General features: G+C 36.8%; 1 long non-coding RNA gene across 4 annotated transcripts; it reads left to right on the top strand.

Annotated features, from left to right (window-relative positions):
* Positions 1-498: 498 nt before the first annotated feature.
* On the top strand, positions 499-3840 carry LOC138913843 (uncharacterized). 4 transcript variants are annotated; one of them, XR_011419707.1, is made up of 3 exons: positions 499-628; positions 1399-1490; positions 3224-3840. It is a non-coding gene; the product is annotated as an uncharacterized lncRNA (long non-coding RNA). The 4 variants fall into 4 exon arrangements; XR_011419706.1 differs by having other exon boundaries at positions 1399-1686; XR_011419708.1 differs by having other exon boundaries at positions 1399-1740.
* Positions 3841-16130: the final 12290 nt, after the last annotated feature.

Here is a 16130-nt window from a genome sequence, read left to right as displayed (position 1 = left end):
CCCTCGCATCTGTCGCCTACGCATCGTCCTTGTGTGATCTATTTTGTGGGTGGATATTTCCCCACTAATGGAGTGTTGCTGTTTTCCTTTTTAGCCCTCGCCACACTTTTCACATTAAAAAAAATAGAGACCATGCAATATTCGCCTGCAAATTCGCTTCGCTTTAATTTCATCCCATTTACATGCTTTAAAGGGAAGGAAAAAATAGGAAGATAAAATAAAATACTATAAATAAAAAAAAAAATAAATAAAGATAGTACATAAAATAATAAAATAGTTTTGTAAAACGTACGTTATATTAAAAAGATGAAATATGAATATGAATTAATTAAAACACAAATCGAAGTATATCTAAAAGAACTATAAAGTTATTTTTAAAAAACCATGAACGTTGTATAAATAAAATGTAAAATGTTAATAAATTTAAATACAAATCGGTAAATATCTAAGATAATTATTGAAATAAAATATAATAATCAACTGAAAGGAAGTGAGAAATAAATTCTTACTTTAATGTAACTAATTTTTTGTTTTTTCTGTCAAAATACATTTTTAGGTTTAGAAAAATATGCTAAATTGTAAGCCAAATATTTCCAAATTACTTTTAGGCCAATGAAGATAATTCGAGGTAACTTTTTGCCATTCGCTGGCCAGTGTGTAATTTTTGCTTTTGGTCCGTAATGCTTGTTGTCTTGTTTCCCATGTTCGGAGTTCGGAGCAGTGGAAATTACTCGGGCGCCACAAAAATGCCAAATCAAGTGAAAGTTTTGCCACGGACAAAAACATGACAGCGGCAACAACAACAACAACGGGAACAACCACAAACAATATTAACAAGCGAACAATTTTACACGTGTCAGTTGGTTGTCCATAGTTGTTGTTATTGCCGCTTTATACACCAAATTAGAAATATGCTTATGAACACAAGGCGAAAAAACAAAAAACACAAAACACACATCGAGAAGAAAAACACGAGCAGAGGAAAAAACGTCTGGCATTCCAAACAAATGTTTTCCTCTCATATATATTTTCATTTTTTATATTCTTGTGTTTACAACAAGCAAGGGAAATATTTTTATGGACTGCGTTTGCTAATTTACTTTCCGGAATGTTTGACGAGGCCATTAAGCATCTTTTGAGCTGATTAAAGGGCAGTCTTGGAATGGTTTTGGGAATTATTCGCAGCAGAAAAATGTTTGTTATTGCAGCCAAAGGAAAAAAAAAGATTAATTAACTTTACAAACTCTTGGTTTTAGTAGATAAACTATTTAAAATTATTCAAGGTAAAATTATTCCTTTCAGTTGGAATTTATTTTATTTCTAGAACTCAATGGTCATAGCATTTAAACTGAAATCAAATGGAAACACATTTAAATGTCGCCCTTTTTCTCCCAAAAGCACACCAAAATCAATCAAGATGCCTTGCCGATAGCAAACAAATCGTAAAAGTGAAGCAATTAAAACCAAAAACCAAGTCCCAAGAACAAAAGGCAAGTGCACTTGAGTGTGTTCACTTTTTATGAATGGATTTCAGGCTCAGATTTGCCCAAAAAAAATACAAATAAAATAAAAAACTACTCAGGTGAGGAAGAGCAGCGAGCAGCAACAAAGAAGTGTGGGCAGTCGGCTGCCGTTTTTCGCGCAAGCGAATATAAAAAGCGAAAAAAATCGGGGAAAAAATCACAGGTAAAAAAAGAAGAAGGCTGCGCACGCGCACAGCAGGCGAATGGCATGCGATCGGTGAGTGGGAGCGAGAGGGCGTACGATAGGCTACTGTCTCACTCCCGCACTTTTCACTCCTCGGCGAAAAGTGTAAACTTTGAACTTTACTGAGCATTATTATGTGAAGCATTTTGCCTCTCGCTCGCACAGCTTGTAAACGATACAAATCACATAAAGTAATCAGTGATGACAGTAAAAAAATAATTAAAGTTCTATAAATACAAAAATACCAGTAATAACAATTAAAATTAAAATAAATAAGTATTAAAAATAAAACAGCTAAAGAAAAATGTATTGTAAAAATCAGTTCTGACAAGACTACAAAAAATAAAAAAAAAACCAAAAGTTCTATAAATACTTAAAATACCAGTAAATATATATTAAAACAAAATTTTGGTTTTTAATTTATTTTTCTGATATTTTTTATAAAATTTTCTTTGAAAATTAGCTTTCTTTTAAAGTTTGATGACCTGTATTTTTGAACATAAATCGAAGCTTATTTTCTAGCTTTAACTGGATATCAATATATCTCTAAGCCACAAAGTTTTTAGCATAATAACATATTTGCACCCATGGGAAAATGATTTTCCTAAAACTAATACACAAAACACAAAGGATCGGTAACAAAAGTTGTTATTAACCGAAAAGGCAGGGAAAAAAGGCCAACAAAAATCCCAAAACTCTTCGATCGCTTCGATACAAAGCCAGTTATGACGTGAAACTAGCTACTTTGACATTCGTGGCGGCAACCGCAAGTCTGCAAATTGAAGCACTGCAACAACTTCGCTTGGTCCCCCCTTGTGTTTCGTATTTTGTATTTTGTGTTTTGAGCCTGGTGTTTTGTGCCTTGTATTTGTATGGCTTGCAGCAAATATGCGCCCCTATCGGCCAGTTTGTTGCCGCTTCTCCTTTAAAAAGTTTAGTTATCGCATAAACCAGTTGCCCCCTCTCCTTCTCCCTCTCGCTCGCTCCCTCTGACCCTCTCGCTCCCTCAGTGGGTCTTCCGTTCGGCGGTCCTTGTCTGTCCTTCGTGAGCCGGCTCTCATATGCGGACGATTCCAACGTATGAAAAGTGATTTCTTTGCATAAAATTGCGCCCGTCCGAAATGCACTGAGAAAAGTTATCAAGACTACGGAGTAAATGTAATTTAAATAATATTAAAATAAAATTAGGAATGATAAGAAAGGATAAGATAAATCTATAATTAATTATAATTCTATGAATAATTTATCAACAAAATAATAAAAAAGTTAATTTCAAAAATATTATAAATAAGTTCAATGGACCTACAGATATATAAAAATAAAAAAAAAAACACCCTTACATATTTAAATAATATCACTGAACCAAGTAATATTTATGTATCCAAAATCCAATGAATTTCCCATTGCAGTAAATAAGAATTCTAAAGCTGAAAGCCAAAATTCTGGACTAATTCATACTAACTTAAAAGTAAATATGTACATATCTGTAAGCTAACGACATTTTCTTTCATGGTAGTGCATCCCTTGAAGACCTCCTTTTCGCTGAGTGCATGGAAGCGATCCCGATTGTGGGGACCTGAACTCGAACCCGAGTCGCTCGCCTGATGATGATTGGGTATAATGGGTTTTATGGAGCAGCTGCTGCTGCTGTTGCTTCTGATGTTGCGGATGATGCTGCATCAGCCCCCATGCCACTCCCCCCCAAAACCCCTCTCAAATGAGCCGCCCCTGCCCAAGTGGCGAGTCCCCTCCAGAAACCGACTTGTTGGGCTGCTCAAGTTTTGTGGCTCACACCTGTGGCCAAGACCGAGGGAGCTGGGCTGACATTTTGAAATATTGCCATTGATTTCGAGGGGAAGAGGGAAGGCCGAAAGCAGAAACGAAGTGATACAGATTCTAGGCCCGATTTGCCCGATATTCCGTACCATTCTTATTCTTCCCATGGCGAATCCATATTGCCCTCCACTGTTTGCCCACACAATTAGCAAGAACAACAGAAATTACGGAAGACAAAAACATTTTCAATTTTTGGGTCACAAGCAATTGGAATCGCCTCGCATAGATAATTTCCAGCAGTCAAATCACATGCATGCACTGGGAAAAAGTCGGTATAATAAACAAATGTAAATAAAGGTAAACAAATTTATGTAAAAAAAATGTAAGCATTAATAATTTTCTTTTAATTAAATTGTTATAAATATTTTTTTTATTATTTTGTTTATGATTTTTAGTTATTTATTGCATGTATGTATATTTTGTTTTCATTATTTCAAATACAATTATATTGAAAACACTTTCTGGCCAAGCTTATGTTACAATATAAATATTTAAAGAACCTGCTTAGTTTTCTCAGTGAATACTTCTCACTGCCCCTCGATTTGAATATATTTATAAGCGATTTACGGCAAATCCAATGTAGCATAGCCAAATTCATTAACATTTTCGGCACGCACAAACTGTAAATCTCTTAGCATAGGCATAAAATCAGAAAAAAAATCAAAAACTTTGATTTCGTCTGGGATTTGAAAACGATTCGATTTTCCCTCTCGCTCTAGTGAGATCTTCTTCCATCTCGCTCTTTTTACATGATCGCCGATCATGCTCGGGTTCCAACTCGAACCCAACACAGTTCGCCTGCAACTTGTTTGATGCGGTTCGATGGTTGAAAAGTGTTAATGGGTTTTCTTTTCCTCATTGATTAACACTTTTCCTCGTTTTTCCTAAAAATTCTCGCCTCGTTTTATGCGGGATAAGTAGTTAAAAAAAAAGGTGGAAACAGAAGGTGGGAAAAATATACAGTTACAGTTATTTTACGGGTTATCAAGTGGTTATCTAGGGGTTATATAATTTGAAATACATTTTTTATAATACTTGAAAATCCAATTTGTTTCCAATTTCAGCCAACAAATCCTTGATTCGAATCTGTCTTTGGGCAGCTGCTTAACTTGAACTTCAATCGTTTTGGTCCTGTTTGTCTTCATCTGATTTTGGAGCCCCTTTCGCCACCGAGTTGTCTTACCATATGGCCCCCGTATCATTATGCTATCCCTGTATTATTTTTGTGTTTTATGTTGATTCGTCTCCTTTCTTTGCCAGCCTCCAGCTGAATTGTCCAAATGTTTAGTTAGCAATTGTTATTGTACTCCCCCCGTGTGTGTGTGAGTGCGAGAGTATCGATGTGTGTGCCAGCCCCCGGCAGTCTGCAATTCCCTCCGATTTCCCCCCTTTTATTCTGGTATTCTGGACCCCCAGAGCCACTGCCATTTTCCCCACGAGAAGAGAAGAGAAGCGAAGAGGAGTCTCAAGTGCAAGTGTACTCAAAGTCTACCTGATGTTTGCTCTCCCCTACTTTCCCTCCCCCTTTCCCCTTTCCAATCCCTGGGGGCTAAATCACACAAAGCTTATGCTGCACTGCAAAAAAATCTAGTTTCCTATTTGAAAGTCAGCTAGAAACGATATAGACAGGGATTTTTAAAATATTAAGCTGCATTTATTTTGCTAAATGAATTATTCCCAAATTTTGGTTTTTTATTTTAGATTTTTAAGTTTAACCGTTTTGGCTTAACGATTATTTTTAAAAATGAAGTACCCTTCCCCTATAGTTTTGTATAGACTTTTTAGAGTTCAATAAATTTGTTCTAATAATCTTGAAAAAAAGCCAACCAAAAAGGTTATTTTAGTTTATTTATAAAATAAGATTGATTATCCAGCTTGAAAGGAGAGTTCATGTAAACGATTTTACGCCACTGCAAAGTGTATGTATATATATTGTATTGCATTTTTCACCGTGTCCACTTTTTTAAAGATATAAAGAGTCTATGGTCGGTGCTCCATCAATGCTCTTCCTCCTCTTCCACCGCTTTCCCCCCCGTTTTCCACCTGCAGTTTTTCCACCTTTTTTTATCCACTGTGCTGGGTTGCATTTTAAAATTAATATTTGGATTTTAATTAGCAAGAAATTTACTTTGGGCCCTGGTAGTTTTGGGTTCTCGCTTTTGTGTTTACCTTTGCTAGGAGCTCAGCAACGCCCCCCGCACCTCTGCGCCCACCTGGGCAGGGGTGTGTGTGTGTGTGTGCACACTAATTAAATATACACACAGGGCTCACATCGACGGGGTGGAAATTGGGTTAACCCAATCATCAAATATGCAACATTTGCTCAGTTCAAAATTTAATTTTCGCTCAACGGCGCCCAAGAAAACTGTATCGAATTTTTCGGTGGGGAAGCGGCAGGGGTGTGGGTGTAATTACAATTTTCATTTTCAATTTTCCATTTTCCAAAGGCAAAATGCGATTATTGTGTGATTGTTTAATGCCCCGGCATTTGTTGCAAATTAATTGTGCAGTTTTGTCGCCAAAAGTCTGTCTGTGCCATTTTCGACCCCCTTAACCCGCGTTTTGTTTACCATTTCGCTGCAACATCGAACCGCAGCCAACAAGTTGCAAGCACGCGAAATTTATGTTGTTAACAGCGTTCTGTTAGGGGTTAAGGGTTTGCAGAAAAAGAAAATGTTAGAAAAGAAAATAAATAAAATAATATCTTTAAATTGTATAAAAATATATGTGTAATATTATTACAATATAATTAAAATAAAATACCAGTAATTGGTATTCATCCGAAACCGAAAATTGGTAATTGGTATTTAACCGAAAAACAAATACTGTTGTATTTAATTTAAAGAGGTTTTGATAATTACAAATTTCTAGCTATTTATGTTAATTAAATGAAAAATCACTAATTTTTAATACAATCTATTTTTTCGTAAAATAAATAAATATTAAAATCACAAATTATTTACCGATAGTCATAGTAAAAATCATCTTGAGAAGAGTAATTTATTCTTAAATTTTTGTTTAAAGCTTTTAACACAATCGATATGCAGGCCGCTTATGCTAATTGCTTGGATAATCCCACCCGGAATCGGAATCGGACTCATAGCAACCCCCTGGGCCGGGGAACTACCCCCAAAACAAGCTAAATCCCATTTGAACTTTTACTGGAGTCGCTTTTTGGCGTTTATTAGATTTCGCGATTCTCTGGTGACTAACAAAGGAATTTTAAATTCCAATAAATCTGCCAGCTTCAATAAGTGTTCGTTTTCCTTTTCTGGGGGCTGTGGTGCCGTGCCACTGTTTTTTTTTCTTTCCATTATTTTTTTTATTTTTGGGTGGGAGATGTAAAGTCCGGCGAGTGAATGAATGGGGCTTAACTGTTGATTTCCAGACGGAGAATGTAAAGTCCCCAGTTTTTCGAGGAGCTGGGGATCCATCCATCCATCCATCGTCTGTCCAATTTTTATGGGGCATCAAAAACACCACCGAAAACCCAGAACCCAGAGCCCAGAACCCACGGATAAATTTGATTGTCGCCTCGTGGTGGAAATTTGACAACAAAACATTTTCGTAGGCAAATTTATGTTGCTTTTGCCGTACATTTTTGTATAATTTTTACTTTTATTGGTTTCGGTTTTATAATATTTGCTGGAATCGCTGGATCGATAAGGAAAGGGCTTAGCTGGCCGGTGGTTCAACCCTCGCTTTTAAGAGCACCGTAAAATAGAATTTATTTTTTGCGTTCGCTGAAATGGCTTGAAAAACCCCCCACACATTTTTAGTATTTTCCCAAAACCCTTTGCAAATTTTTTTCCCTGCTTTTGGCGGCAAATTTTTAATTAATCGACTGAAGTCTAGAAAAATACTTTATTATACCATGTAAATAGAAACATTTTTCAAAAAATTATTCATTAATTCCTTTACAAATTGTAATAATATTTTCCTTGAAAATTAAAAGACTTTCCCTTTTAAAGACAACAGAAAGGAGATGTATTTCAATATAATTACAAGACTCTCGGCCTCATTAGGTTCCTGGTTTAGTGAAAAGTGGGGAGAAATACTTTGAAGCACTTTTCCAGCAATTTGCATGTTTTTTCGCCAGCATTTCTGACTCAACCGCAGCCAAGAGCCATTATCAATTTCCTCTTTTTTTCCGGCACAGAAGCGGGGAGAAGCGGACAAAAATATATAACGATTTAATTAAAAAGTTACATAAAATATGTTTTTGCCAAGAAACAAAATCAAAATCATTTTGGCACAACCAAAAATGGAAGTAAAAGTAAAGAAAACAGAAAATACAGGCTTAGCCTTAGGTGGAACGCCACCTGCTGACAGTGAAACATCGCTTTATATTTAAGGGGATTTTTAAAATATATTCGCTGTTATCAAAATAAAAAAATTAATATATAATCATATAAAAATACAATTTATATATGAAAAATTGTACACACTTTCAAAATGAAGAAAAATAAATTATATATTTTGTATAATATAAACTTGTAGATTTAAATTTTATTTTAACTGTTGTGCTTTTTATTTATTAATAATAGGCCAAATATTTAAACGTAGAATCATATATCTTAGAGCAACTGTAATGCTCTTTCGCCATCTCGCTTTTCGCCCCGATTTTCACCGATTTTCCCACTGCTCCAGAGTTATATCCTCGCTCATTAAGTCATCGTTCGAGTCGAGTTATTCAATGGCCAACCTTTTGAGTGCTGAAAAAGGGAGGACAGTTTCGGGCGGTCATGGGTTAAGGGGGCATTTTTATTTTCATAATTTAATGTGCTGTGTGTGCGCGCCTTTTGTTTTTGGCGATGCCCAAAACACTCGACGGGGCAAAAAATAAACAAAAAAATATTTAAAAAAAAGAGGAAAACACAAGCAACGACAGTGCAATGCGCGGAAAATCTGTGTGGCGAAAAAAAAACAACAGCGTGGAAAATGAAAAACGAAAAACAAAAAACCAAAACGGCAAGCTCACAATGTATTTTTTCGTCGTTTTTTTTGAGGCTGCGAAATCAAAGAATGTGAGTGCCACCCGCGCATTTTCCCCCCAGCCCATCGCGACTTTCACTTGTGCCTCAAGCGCAAAGAAAAGAAAAGCGGGAAAATGGGAAAACGGGGGTAGGGGGCAGTGGTGTGGGGAAAAACAAAACAAAAATTAAGCAACGGCTGCGAAATGAACGCCGAAAACCGTTTACCGCGAGTTGTTTACGGGGTTTTTCATATATTTTTGTGTGGAACCCCAAACTCCATCCCCTTTTTTATCAACATCTGCTGGGGATTTTTCCGAGGGGAGTGTCAAAGAACTCGACTTCGTCTAACCCAGTTAACCAGGTAAATAACATGTGAGTTCAAAGATTTCCATTAAATTATGTTTCGGGGGCGCTGAAATGGCGGAATTTGGAGGAATTGCCGACTTGAGGTCGGAGGTCACGGGAGATTGCCTAAATAAATGGAAATAAGATTTGCCTGCAATTAATAAATGCTTACGAGATTAAAGGAGTACTTCATACGCAGAAAGATGTCAGGAAGTGGGTTTCAATATAGATCTAAAATATCATTTAAAATTTTAAAAAATATAGGAATATAGAAATTTATTAAAACAAGCTATTAATGTTTAAGCCTAAAGATGATTGACTTGGACGTGTCTTTGTACAAAGGTTTTATATAGGCAACTAGATGTGTGCAAAAGTGAGGTACTTTTGGGGTCTTTAGTATTAGTCGGTATTTTTTTCTGTGTTTCTCGGAATATTTCGTATTAAGATCTTTGTAGTTATTGGAACAAAGAAAACAAAATCGATATGAGACAGGTGTAAATTCTACCTTATATCATGCCAATTAATTAGATATTATATCATATCAGTTATTTAATCAAAATTATAGGAATACTATTGTAATTTAAAATACGAAATGCAGTACTTTTTAAACAAATAACAAAGATAAATATTACCATTATTCATATCAAAATTAAATGAATAACTTGATCTTTAAAAAATATAACATTGGAGTGCACATATCAATCCGATCTTTTGTACATTTTTTCTGTACATAGCATTTTTTAATCTTCAGTGCTTATTATTTTAAATAGAGTTTTCACACGACTAATTAAATAAAATAACGCCCTTTAACTGAGGCCCTGCTACTCAAATATTGAGTACTATCATTTTACAGAACAACCCTAAATTATGATAACAAAACGAAAAAAAGGCAAGCCACAGCCCGCATGCCAGCGAAATTATTAATGTTTGTTTAATATGTCGCACGACACTGGCCATAAAAGGGGGAAATAAAAAATTTAAATAAATTTGAGTGCAGACTGCAATTAAAATATCGAATAAAAACCCAATTGATTTATGTGGCTCGCATTTTAAATGAAATTGAAGCTAAGTCTTGCGATGATGACGATGACGATGATAATAACAACACCGTTACTGCCTTGTCGAACTTTTAAATGTTTTTTCTCAACGCTTTTTTTTCCAGCTTTTTATGGATTTCCCTTTTTTGCGGCATTTTGTTTGTCGCATTCTATTAGACGTAATGACTTTTAAATGAGACGCGTGCCCACAAATAACAAACAACGAGAAACAAGAGGATCAGGCATCATTTATTCGGCCAAATTGTTATTATTAATAATAGTCGCATTATGACTAGAAATAATTAAAACCCATCAAACGACCCGCGGATGCGGATGTGGATGCGGATGCGGGCGGCGGACCGAGGGTCGCCTTTGCGGTTTATTGAAAATGATTGAAAGGCAACCGCCAACACAGGCACAAAGGGAGCACACGCACGCACTTTTCAATTAGCCCAATTAATATGCAAAATAATTCAACGTCAAACGGCCAAAAATTATTAAAGCACACAAAGCAAAAAACATGCATATTTTTAAGCAAAAAAGAAAAACGGAAGGGGAAAGGCCAAAAAAAAACGATTTTTACTATTAAAAATTCCTACATTTTTTAGGTATTACTTTTCCGTGTTTTAGGTACTAAGATTTTTTATATATATAATAAATAAACGGTATTGAAATTGATTTGCATGCTTTATGGCTGGAGTACGTCTTTATTCTGGAATTGATATCTCAGGGTTAAGTATGCCTAACCTAAGCACTTTTCCGGTATATTTGCTTGACCCGTGCATAGTTTTCCGCACTCGATGATGAAGGAACAACGCAAACGAACGAAACGCGCCCACATATCATGGCACTTTCCCTCGCACACACTTTCTTCTTCTCTCTTGCCAATTTTCCTCTATCTTTCGGTGTTGGCCGTAATGACCAGGACAACAATGAAAAGGAGAAGACAGCGACGGACAGCATGATAATGACGTTGATCAACGCACACACCCAGCGAACGAACGTCCATTTGTCTAGAATTCACCCGGTTCCGAACCCGGAAAATGCCACCCTCCACTATGCACTGGGAGAAAAACAAGTGGTAATTAATAAAGGAGAAATACAGCTTTATATCTCTGAACCTCTAATCATGTATTTATTTTTTGTATATATGTTATTTTAATATTTTAATGATAAATAAGCTTGATCAAAAAATATATGTAGTATTTTTATAACAGAATAATATCTTAATCAAACACCACTTCTTCTTCTTCTTTTTGGATTTTTATATTAAAATATTTATTAGTTACTGCCAATATATTTTTGTATTTTAAATAACTGAATAATATCTCAAAACTAAATTTTTTTTAATTTCTGTACAAAACCCTGTATTTGAATTTTCATATTAAAGCTTTTCATTTACTACAAATTTATTTTAATTTATTAATTGTGTTTATACTGCCATAATAAACCATTTTCAAGCTGGAAAATAGTTTTATTAAAGGCTATTTTCCTCGAACATTTTCTCTCAGTGTCCACGACATCCTGCTAAGTTTTCCACGTTTTCAAAAATGTTTCTGTGCGTTGTCTGACTGACTGCTTGAAAGGAAAAACCTTTTTCCACGCACACCTCTCACCATGGGGCAACCACACCCACCGCCACCTCCTCCGCCTCCGCTCCACAAGCACACACACGCATACACATATCCGTATACATATACACGCCCACATTGAAGTCAGTTGGCTTGGCGCGTCAGCAGCTACAAAATATTTACAATGAAAAATGTCAGCAGGTATTTATTTTTATGGCCCAACATTCGTCAGTCTTATTGTTAGTTGACTCGCAGGATGTTGGGTGGGTGGGGTATGGTTTATTTTCACCACCGCCCACCCCCTGGTGGGTGGAAATTTTCGTGGAAAAGCTTGCTTACAAGGGCTAAGCCCGCTTTTTATGGGTTATCCATCAGCGGAAAAGTGTGCGCATTTCATTCGGAAATACATATTTTTTCGATGGGCTGAGAAATACAATTTTGGAATTATTTAGCTAAGAAAATACTTGAAATAAATAATTATAAAAAATATAAAATAATTTATGGAGTGATTATTATATTTTTCCCCCAACTATTAAAATTTTTTCCTCAAAAGTTAGCCGCCCAAGAATATTTGTATTGGCCTAGACTCTTTTCGCCTTGACTTTGCCGCTCCTCTGTTTGCACCCCGCCCCCATTTTTCCGCCCACCGCCACGCCCCCTCCCTTGGCCTACCCCCACACAACATCGCACCCGGGTGCTTAGCCACTTTTATGAATATTTATTCTGTCTCGCATATTAAAAATACAAGCCCCAACATACACAAACAGCGGGCCAATGACTAATAGTTGTATATTTTATTAATATTTGTCTCGCTGTGCGAAAGGAAAATGGGTAGGAAAATGGTCGAAAAAGGCGCAAAAAGGGGCGGCGAACTGAAGGTATTAGAGGAGAGCTTTTGCATGCCTCTCGGAGCGTCCGAGAAAAGTCCGGCCAAAGGTGAGGGGTGAGGTGTGGGGTGAGGGGGAAAAGTGAACCGGAAAAGCGGGCAACACATTTTTGCGTGCGTGGCCAAGAAGAAATGAGACAGCGCTGGAGAAAATGCTGCCACATGTTTTTTTTATGCCACTTCCGCTTTATATTTTTATTTATTTTTATTTTTATTCCTCCCCAAACGAATTCCCTCGGATTTTTCCCCTTTTTCCGAAACACACAAAAACTGTCAACGCCGCTGTCGTCTGACTTTGTTTTCTCATTAGACAGTTGGCCTCGTGTTGTTTTTCCACTCGGAGCATTTCATAATTGTCAGCCCCGCGCAAGAAGCCGTCCAATAAAAGTCCAGATCTAGATTCAGATCCCAGATCCCCGGATTCCCCGATTCCCGGCTTCTCGGCTTCCCGGATCCGGGGTCCACACCGAGCCAAACCGCATTTCCGCATTTCTCTTGAAGGCTGCCACGCGTTTTTCCTCGACGCAAAACTTGGGTCCTGCTTGTTATTATGATACAACCCAGACATGTGTGATTTATGTGGAAAGTTATCGGTCATTTCTAGGGGCATGATGGACTTGGCCAATTCTGGAGTACATACTTAAAAATAAAATTGTATTGTGAAAGGTAAGAAGGTATATTTTTAAAACTACTTAATATAATAATAAAAATATAATAATTAATATTCCCTTAAATATACTAAAAATAAAATGACTTGGGAAAATATAATTACTTCTATAAATATTCCTTCAAACAATTTTAAATCTATGAAGTAGCCTTACAATATTTCAAGATATTAAATTAGAAAATCACAAAAAAATTTAGATTTTTGGGTCACCACTTAAAAAGTTTACACATAAATATAAATATTTTGGGTAACCAGTTTGGGAAAAATTTTTAATTTTGACCTTTCGTTAACTCAAATTACAAACGTTAAACGAAATCTTTAATAATACCAAATAAAGCCTCCAAAAACGAAATCTCCGCCAAAGGGTGAACCCAATCGAATTAAGGGGTGACCCAAACTTCGACCAGATCTCGAAACTGTTTTATACAATAACAGAAATTCTCAATAGTTGACTCAACAACTGGAAAAGGGTTGAAATGGCGCCGAACAAGTGCGAAATGGGATGGGATCCGTTGGGTTAGGATCGCAAATGCTTGGGTCAGGTTAGTTTTTGTCCCGGGTCTACGTGTTGATTTGCGGCGCCTGCTGTGACTCATTTTTTTCTTTTTCGACTTTTTTCGAGCTCTACAATCATGTTTTATGACTCGGTCGAAATGAAAACTGAGGAGGGAGAGAGAAAATCATGGTGGCGACTTTTCCCTCGCCTCGCTTTTCCGGCTGATTTGTTCGGGCGCTAATTTAATGACATTAAGCTGGTTCCGATTTGGTTTCCTTTTGCACCACTCCAACCCCCCACTGCCCAAAAAAGATTTTCCAGCCCGCTTTTCGTTTTCTAGTTTTCGCTCAACTTGTAATTTGGCACAGCTGCAGTTTGGCGATGGCCAACATTGAATAAATAGCAATTTCTATGCAATGTTTTTCTGCAATTTAAACTTTATTTTCATTTATGGCGGCCACTTCTTCGCCGGCGCCCAGGAAACTCGGTTTAAATTTCATTTTTACGGCATTCCACAATTCCTCGTTTGTCCGCACATTTCAATTCTTTTTCCGCCTTTTCTGGCACCCTGCTTAAATGTAACAATATTTCGTCTTTATGCGGCAGTTTGGACCCATCAACTATAATATAAGGACAGTCGCAAAACTGGTTGTCTGAAAGGGGCTAATATATATTTAGCTTAGAGGTATAAACGTTGAAAACTATCTATAGTTCGATCGAGATATATTTTTTTAAAGCTCTTCTATTCATAAATATTCTCCTTCGATATTGATTTAGTTTCATAAAAATTTAAGCCAAGCGATAAAGACGCTTCGCCTGGCCCATTTGAAAGTTTTGATTTAAAAATCCCGGTAATCAAAAATGGAAAACTTTCTGTCATATCCCATTAACCCTGCCCCGCGATCGCCCTTAACCCGTGAACGGGCTCAAAGTTTCGCCTTACCCATCTTATTAAATGCGACGACCCAGGACAAGGAGAAGCCCGAGATGAGGAGGCTCTGGCATAGTTTTGCACGTGTAAAAGGTGAAAAAGGCAGTGAAGGGGAAAACTCAACCAGCCAACGCGCCCCCGCTTTTCTCTCCGTGTATGTGTGAGCTTTTCTCATTTGCTGCTGAATTTTTATTACAAATTTCTTCATGACGATGGCAGACGTGAATGTGCTCCTCCGCCGCCGCTGCTCTTCTTCTGGTGTCAAAAGAAGGCCAAAATAAATAGCCGGCGAGGCAAAGGAAAAAGTCGGCAGGGGAAAAAATAGAAGACGAGCAAAATCATTGCAATAGGAAATGAAAATGTGGCGGGGCGGTGGAAAATCAATAGGAAGCTGTGGGAGGATATTTAAGCAGGATATTTAATATGTGTGCAACTGGGATGCCATTTTCCCCCAAATATGATTTTCATCCTGTCCGGCTAATAAAAAAAAACGAAGGAAAAAAAGAAAAGCCACACACATGCTTTTCCTTTTTTTCACGCTGGCTTCGACCAAGCCACTTAAGCCACTTTCAATTTGATATCAATAATGGCCAAGTGTCCCCGTCTCTTTCGAACTGCCTCAGTCCGTCTCTTTCGCTCTCAGTTACCCGGCAAAGCACCCTCTCTTTCCAGTCTGCTTCTCTGGCGATTTCTAACGTCTGTTGCTGGTTTTCTGGCATTCCTCCGCTTTTTCGGCTTTCCATTTGTTGTATCTTCAGGAACACTTCCTCTCTGGCTTTCTAGCTCCATCTCTTTTTAGCCTGCCTTTCCTCTCCGCCGTCTTTCACCTTTTTCCAACCCATTTTCCTGCAGCTTGTCTAACTTCAACTCGAACTATTTATCTTGTTAGCGGAAATCTATTGAAAATGTTGATGTCCTTTGTTGTTACGGTTGGTCCTCCTCCCGTACATATATATATATATATATATTTAACTGTGACTAACACTGTGTCTAAATACATATATATGTGTTTTACGTATATATCCAGACATATTTTCAATATGCCTTGAGTGCGGAAAGTTCACTTTTGGAGAGCCTTTCTTGTGGGCGCCGAAAGTTGTTCAACTTCAAGTTCAATTGTTGAGTTATTGAAGAACAATTTATTGAAATTGTTGTAAAAAATAGAAAATTGAACAAGGTCAAATTTAAATTTTGAAATAGAAAATTGAACAAGGTCAAATTGAAATTTTGCTTTAAAAAATAATTTGTTCAAGGGCAAATTAAAACAAGAAAGGACGCTATAGTCGAGTACTTCGACTATCAGATACCCATTACTCAGCTAAAGAAAGTGCAAGGGAGCTGAGATTCGGCAGTCGTCAAAGCTACTGGCTCCATCTAACGGCCATTTTTTTTCGCTCATAACTTTTTAATTGATTGTCCGATTGAAAAATTCTTCTCCATTTCGATGGGTATTAATATACACAAAAAAGTGACATTTAAACATTTACAAAATGTGTAAAGATTTAGACGCCAGCCTTTTTTAAAAGTCCTTACCTGTTAAGTACTTTTGCACGAATACAATACGAGTAACGGGTATAAAAATTTTAAGATATAGCCTTTAGCAGGCTTAAATTATACCAACTTTATTCAAATTTTAACTGATGAAACCTTTTAAGCTTACAACTTACATTGCGTCTAT

This window comes from Drosophila takahashii, chromosome X (assembly GCF_030179915.1).
Source record: "Drosophila takahashii strain IR98-3 E-12201 chromosome X, DtakHiC1v2, whole genome shotgun sequence".
In the NCBI taxonomy this organism is placed as follows: Eukaryota; Metazoa; Arthropoda; class Insecta; order Diptera; family Drosophilidae; genus Drosophila; species Drosophila takahashii.
This window is presented reverse-complemented; position numbering and strand designations above follow the sequence as displayed.